At 40.4% G+C, this 7,864-nt stretch overlaps 1 non-coding gene across 4 annotated transcripts in view; it reads right to left on the reverse strand.

Annotated features, from left to right (window-relative positions):
• trim35-12 (tripartite motif containing 35-12) overlaps positions 1-5,657 on the reverse strand; it is a 28,322-nt gene extending 22,665 nt beyond the window's left edge. For 3 of the 4 annotated variants that reach the window (XR_012401219.1, XR_012401218.1, XR_012401217.1), the window contains exons 1-5: positions 4,996-5,657; positions 3,092-3,187; positions 2,769-2,999; positions 2,662-2,684; positions 2,465-2,583 (exon numbers count right to left, since the gene is read on the reverse strand). This is a non-coding gene — a transcript (tripartite motif containing 35-12). Of the gene's footprint in view, positions 1-2,464; positions 2,584-2,661; positions 2,685-2,768; positions 3,000-3,091; positions 3,595-3,757 lie in introns of all 4 variants that reach the window. The other variant, XR_012401220.1, reaches the window with a different exon arrangement.
• Between the last annotated feature and the right edge of the window lie 2,207 nt (positions 5,658-7,864).

The raw sequence follows: 7,864 nt of genomic DNA on the forward strand, positions 1-7,864 counted from the left end.
TCCTCCAGCTCCTCTGGGGGAATCCCAAGGTGTTTCCAGACCAGCCGAGAGACATAGTCCCTCCAGCCAGTTCTGGGTCTTCCCCGAGGCCTCCTCCCAGTAGGACATGCCTGGAACACTCCCTAGGTAGGCATCCCTGAAGCATTCAAAACAGATGCCTGAGCCACCTCAGCTGACTTATCTTGATGTGGAGGAGCAGCGGCTCTACTCCGAGCTCCTCTTGGGTGACCGAGCTTCTCACCCTATCTATAAAGGTGCGTCCTGCCACCCTGCGAAGGAAACTCATTTCGACCGCTTGTATCTGAGATCTTGTCCTTTCAGTTATGACCCAAAGCTCATGACCATAGGTGAGGGTAGGAATGTAGATTGACCAGTATATCGAGAGCTTTGCCCTTCGGCTCAGCTCCTTCTTTACAACAACAGACCGGTACATTGACCATATTACTGCTGTCGCTGCACCAATCCGCCTTTCAATCTCACATTCCATCCTTGGTCTGGGTAGATTAAATATCATATATCAATATAAATCACATTTTTATGGCCTGGTCAGGTTGTCTCTGAAACAGCAACCCAACAGTGGTGAGAATGTTCCAAAAGTGGTCAGAAGAAGGAAAGTACAAACCGGAATCAAAACTACTATAAATATTGGAAGATCAATGCCTAGTAACCTTGTAAGTAGCCCATCCTTTAATATCTCATAGATGCCCATTTACAAGTGTGCATATAATAATTTCCCTAAGTAGATTATGGCACCAAGATGCACTGTGTGACGATGACAAACTAATAGAAAGGAATGTAATTTTCGGCAATGAAATGCTATGAACCATGCATTCATGTTGATGATAGGTCTCAAACCTAATTCCTGGAGGGCTCCAGCTCTGCACAGTTTTGCTCTAAGCCTAATCAAACACAGGTGATCTAATAGTGTCTAGTAGTGTTGAACACATTGATTAGTTGGATAAGCTGTGTTTGATTAGGAATGAAGCAAAACTGTGCAGAGCTGTGGCCCTAAAGGAATTGAGTTTAAGACCCCTGATGTAGATGCTAGGATCCAGACATTCATGTGGACATAAATTTGACACTTGTTATCCACACCTAAGCCCTGCTGCAGACTAGATACCCCAGTTCAGTTCCCTGGTATAAATGGGTTTGAAGGGCATTATGAAGAGTTCTAGTTGTTGTTCTGGCCTTCAACTTCTAAATCTGTCAATCAACTGAGTATCTGTGAGATTTGCTGGACCAACAAGTCGATCCACAAGAGATTTACGTCAACATTCTGGACTTACCTCATCAAGCCTGGCTCACACTTAGTGAATTTTAATAATCTTTATTTTATTGCACAAACATGATCTCCATCTCACACTAAAAGACCCCAGTTGTCATAATGTCAGACCCAACAACAATCAAGATGCACCAAACACAGACGTAAAAGAAAGTTCAGCCAGAGTTTGACATCATCCATCCATAACACTTTCACTGGCCCATGTTTTGGCATGATATCTCACAGCAAACATAAACAAAGCTGCACATTTGCTCACAGTGTGCCGCAATAATAAAACCAGAAGAAAACTGTTCTAAGTTGTTGCGCTAATTGTGTCATTGGATTCAACGATACAATCGGTTCTTGGTGTGATGCTAATAGTAGCTGAAGTCACACTAGAGCACACCTACAGAACTTCAGAAAATTGGATTACAACGGCCATTAGGCAGCTTTTGGTAAACTAACCAACGATGTCAAACCAACAATAAAAGACAACAGATTTTAGCCAAGGATTACTGGAACCTTTTAAGATATTCCAAAGTTGTCTCAGATGACGAAATTGTGACTGAAAGCGCACAGTGTGAGCAGAGCTTTAAAGGAGTTGCTGCTAACATCTTGGTTTTGAACACCACGAGATGCCATACTGTAAGCCAGGGCTGCCCAAACTCGGTTCTGCAGGGCCAGTGTCCCGCATAGTTTAGCTCCAACTTCCTTCAACACACTACCTGGACGTTTCTAGTATACCTTGAAACAGCTTAATTAACAAGTTCGGGTGTGTCTAATGGGGGTTGGAACTAAACTTTGCAGGACACTGGCCCTCCAGGACCGAGTTTGGGCACCCCTGCCATAAGCAGTCTTGTAGAGTCCATGCCTCTGTTGTCTGGTGCTGTTTTGACACCACATTGACGACCAACAGTATACCCATGTGGTCATAATGTTTTGACTCATACATGTATATGCTAAATGGGTTTAATGTCTTTAAGTGACCCAAAAATTTTTCAGTGGATTCAGTCAATATATGAAGTATGATGTTTACAAAATGTTCTTACTACATTGGTTGAACAAACCAACTGCAGTTGAGTAATTTTCTCTTCTTGCCATTACAAATTATCAATGTGCGATGTTCCAACTCACAAATTTAAAGGTAACCTATTGTGCTATTCTGACACACAAGGTCATTAAACTTAGTAATTGAGCACTTACTGCATTCCACCAGATTCTGCATTTTTTCCCACACTCTGAACTTCAGGGAGGAGATGTGCTCCGCAACGCTGATTAGAGAATTGGGGACTTTTTCTGGTTCGTGGAATGTTATCTGAGCTCTGTAATGGCATTGAGATTAGTAAATAAATGAGCAAATAAATCAATTAAATACTGTACAATGTATAGTGTACCATTACCTTGTTTTGACATTCTTGTAGTTCTGTAGGGAAAGCAGGATCAGTTACTTGTTAATAATTCTACATAAGTGATAAGATTTGTTAGCAATACAAATGCAGCAGGTTACCTGTAAAAAGAGGCTGTCATCATTAGCAATCTCATTTTCTATGGCCACAACAGCTTGAGAAAATGTGCTTATATCATAAGTGATTGAGTCTGTTGTTTTCTTAATGGCCTGTTTCTTTGTCTCTTCTTCTTCTGCCAGAAGAGCAATTCTTGCAGATTCCTCCTTTAGAAGAAACTGTCGTAGCTCTTCAAACTCCTCGTGAATTTGTTTCTCTGTCTGTTGCCTTTGGTTCTACGTGAAACCAACAAGAAAAAGGCAATGCAGGTATCTGTTGACGGTTAGTGAATCATATGATGTTTGTAAGTCTGAAAGTTTGTTGATACCTTTATGTGGACAGTTATGTCATCACATTCTTGTTTGGCCTCATACAGGCGTCTTAGACTTTTCTTCAGTGGAATTACAATCTGCCGCATTTCCTCCTGAAAAACAAATGGCAAAAAAGTACATATTCCCATTAACATAATAGAAAAACTACGTCAGTATTGATTGAATGACTTATTATTAAAATACTGCTGTGTTCTGTGGGTGCAAATGCCTTGTTGATGGCAAAGGTTAGAGGAGAATGGGCAGACTGGTTCGAGCTGATAGAAAGGCAACGGTAACTCAAATTACAACTTGTTACAACTGAAGTATGCAGAAGAGCATCTCTGAATGCACAACACGTCCAACCTTGAGGCAGATGGGCTACAGCAGCAAAAAACCCGACCGGGTGCCACACCTTTCAGCTAAGAACAGGAAACTGAGGCTACAATTTGCACAAGCTCACCAAACTTGGAAAATAGATGATTGAAAAAATGTTGCCTAGTCTGATGAGTCTCAATTTCTGCTGTGACATTTTAATGGTAAAGTCAGAATTTGGCATCAACATCATCAAATGTTTGCTTTTATCAAAATAAAAGCATGTATTCATTTTGCCTTAAATCAACAATTTAGGCTGGTGGTGGGGGTGCAATGGATATTTTCTTGGCACACTTTGGGCCCATTAGTACCAATTGATCATTGTGTCAATGTTATAGCCACAGTGTATCCATCTTCTGGTGGCTACTTTCAGCTGGATAACGCGCCATGTTATAAAGCGCGAATCATCTGAGACTGGTTTTTTGAACATGATAATGAATTCCCTGTACTCAAATGTCACCAGTCAAACAGTCACCAGAGTTCAATCCAATAAAGCACCTTTGGGATGTGATGTAATGAGATTTGTATCATGGATTTGTAGCCGACATATCTGCAGCAACTGCGTGATGCTATCATGCCAATATTGACCAAAATCTCAGGAAAAGTTCTAGTATGTTGTTGAATCTATGCCAAAAGAGATTAAGGCAGTTCTAAACGCAAAAGTGGGTCCAACCTAGCACTAGAAAGGTGTATATAATAAAGTGGCCAATGAGTGTAACTGGCTCCTACAAACTTACATTACAGATAAACAGCATAGATTTAATCCAAATATTCCTGACAGTTGTACAAAATGTAATGTAGAACTGGGTGCCCTATATTACTGTAAATCTGGAGGTGAAGGACAAGCTAATAGAGTTTAGCTTAATACAAGCCTAGCACGTTATTGTCTTGTAGCCAATGGATCAAAAAAAAAAAAAGACTAGCAACCTTGCTCTGGATAAGCTGACCTATATTGTTAATTATTTGATTTGTAACCAGGTGGACCATGTAACATTTTGAGTGCTTGAACTGTCAAACCATTTTTGTTGTCTATTGTAATGTTCCAGCCTGATCACACAAGGAAACGGGGAGGATGAGGAGTTCAGTCGTACACAAATGTAAGATTTTAAAAAGGAGGCGTGGCACCCAACCACACCCCTAAATGCAACCATCACTGGGAATAAGTTTCCTCCGGGTGCTCCGTTTTCCCCCACAAGTCCAAAGACATGCACTATAGGTAAATTGGTTACGCTGAGTTTACCATGGTGACACATGTGTATGTCCTGGTCCTCCAGGTTGGGGGTTGAGCGTTGGGCTAATGACCCACCTCAAAAAAGTTAGATGTTACGAAACAACAACATAGTGCGGCTAAATATCAACTTCGATATAAACGGCCCTGGGATTATTATTTGAGCTTTTTATTTATCTTTTCCACCATTTTAATCATTTGTTTGATTTCTTATGTTTAAATGGTTCAGAATAAAGTTGTACTTTTCCCTTTATATTTTGATCAGAAGTTAAAACAAAATCCAACAAATATGTATTTTGAAAAATTAGAAAATACTCTCACCTTGAGATCATTTGCCGCCTCTTCCAAAGGACACACACTGTGGCCTTGGTGTTTCTTGGATGTCTGACAAACACAGCAGAGAACCTCTTCATCAGATTGGCAGAACAACTTGAGTCCCTCCCCGTGAGTGGCACAAAGTGCCTCTGGTTTGGACGTCCCGTTGGATGAACCTATGCTTGGCACTCCAACAGATACTTTTTGCTCCTGTAAGACGGCATCGCACACATTCTTTAGAGCCAAACTCACAGTGGGCTCAGATGGCATACACTTCCTTCTGCACACTGGACATTCCCTCTTAGGTGATTTCTTGTTCCAGAAGAGGTGAAGGCAAAGGCGACAGAAACTGTGGCTGCACTTCAGGACAACAGGGTCAGTGAAAATCTCACAGCAAATCGGACAAGACAGCTCATCCTCCAATGGCGATTTGGTGTGAGAAGACGAAGCTCTTGGCCGCAGGATTGGGAAGGGTTTGAAGCTCGGAAGAGTGTTTGCTCTTCCAGGTTGAGAAGACGCCCTTGGTCGTAAGGGCATGGCTGTGTCGCTGGAATAAAGTCTGCTCGCTTCTAATACAGAAACCCGATGAGCCAAAGCTGCACCTACAGTGTTTGTTGCTACACTAAGTCACAAACCTCCTACAAGCACCTACACTTCCCAAGAACAAGGCCGTCCTCTGCCAATAATTACCTTTTATAGAGCCGTGACTTAAGACTACCATCATCAAATTCTGAGAAGTCAGGTTTGAACCACACCTTGTCCACTTTGTTTTGTTTTTTTATATATTTGGTCTTGGTTCACTACTGGATCAACTGTTGCTTGAGGCTAAAACAACCTCTGCCATTGATCCGTGAAATGTTTGGTGTAAGCATTATTGTTTTGGGAACTCAATGACGCTTGTGTTTCAGTACTTTCCTACTGATGTGGGGACATTTTATGGTGTTACACTTTTGTTTTGATGGTATCCTTTAGGCATTCTGTTGATTATGAAAGTGAGAACATGTCAACAGAGATTAGTAGGGTATTAGTAAACATTTACATCACACTTCAGAATAAAATGCTGGACTGTATTAACCAATGTTGGGTCAAACATTTGGGTTTGTCCATATTTAACCAGCAATGAGCAACCCAGCATTTTTAAAGTGTAGGGTTAGAATATGATATTTACTTAAAAAATGACTTCTAGTAATCAAAATGTCGTTTGGAGACCACAAAATTAAAGTGTTTACAGCTATTAAGCAGACAGTACACTAATTTTCTAATGATTTTACGCCGTCAATTCACTTAGAATTAACAACTAGTATTTAGTTGCATCTCTTGTGACCACAAGAGCAGGGACCCTTCTCTCTTATGTTGTCACACTCAACATCACTTTTGCTGGAGCACATCAACAAATTGTGCCTGAACAATGAAAAACCAATACAGTGGAAATACAAAGTCTACACACCTTTGTTAAAATGCAAGGTTTCTGTGTTGTAAAATGAACTACAATCAATAAATTTAGAACTTTTCCCAGCTGTAATGTAATGTACAGTACAACCTACAATTTCATAAAAAAACTCAAATCTTTTTGGTATGAGGATCTAAAAATAAAACCAAAATAATGTGTTTACATGAGTGTGCACACCTTTAAACTAAAACTTTGGCCTAATCTTAATTCTAGTTTCGTACCCCTACCTCTTCTCCTTGGCCATTAAAAACGAGTGTGAAGGCGAAGGGCTAGAAACTTTACCCCTAAGAAATGGAATAGCACTACAAGACCTGCACACTTCGTCATATGTCATCGCGATCTCATGCTTCATATGAGATCAGACGATCACGACTGCTAGTTATTCCAGGTGTGTTATTTTTTGGTATTTATCTTCAGGAGATCACTAAAGGCATATATTATGTTACTATAATGATATAATGTGGCAATAAGACCGTAGCTATACACAGTGGCCAAATTCATCAATGTAAACACACCAAAAACAACATTAACTTTATAGCAGACACTGTAAAAAGCTCATTCCCAGCCACTAGACTTATCTGACAGGGTTTTCGAGTGTGATCGAGTGTCAAAATGTTGTGGGACTGCTGTACAGGAGTTATTATTAGGGTTTATAGATAGCGAAATTTTGCGTGTTTTTATTTTAGCTTTTTTGAATATATTAAAACATGCTTATTTGTTTTAAAAATGTATAATATTGACAAAAAAATTGAATTTGTGCATCTTCTTACTTCTGGGTGCAGCGATCCTGCCGCTGTGGCTGGTGTATTCTGGGAAATTTTCTTGCCTCTTGGTTTCGAGTGTGGTCCTGAAAATCTTCAAGGGCTATCAACCCTTTTCCCTTAGTCCTATGCCTTCAAGTTAAAGAGAATTGGAAAACCCCTACTTCTTCATGGGAATGCACAAAATAATGGGGTAGGGGTAAGGGGAAGGGCTAAGGGGTAGCATTGGGATTGGGCCTTTATTGAAGCACCTTTTTATTTTATAACAGCACTTTGCCTTTTAGGGTATGAGTTTATCAGCATGACTCATCTTGACTAGACAATATTTGCCCACTCTTCTTTGCAAAATGCTCAAAACCTGTCAGACTGTGAGGACATCTCCTGTGCACAGCCCTCTTCTGATCACCCCACAGATTTTCAATAGGATTCAGGTCTGAGCTCTGGCTGGGCCATTCCAAAACTTGAATTTTCTATTGGTGAAGCCGTTCTTTTTCTGATTTGTGTGTGCTGTGTATTGATATCATGCTGAAGGATCTTTACCTTTACCATCTTTACCTTCCTAGGAGAGGCTTGAATGTTTTTTTTTTTTTTTTTTTTTTACCAGTATTGACTGGTATTTATCACTGTTCATAATTCCCTCCACCTTGACTAAGGCCCCGGCTTC

This window comes from Danio rerio, chromosome 3 (assembly GCF_049306965.1).
Source record: "Danio rerio strain Tuebingen ecotype United States chromosome 3, GRCz12tu, whole genome shotgun sequence".
Lineage (NCBI taxonomy): Eukaryota > Metazoa > Chordata > Actinopteri > Cypriniformes > Danionidae > Danio > Danio rerio.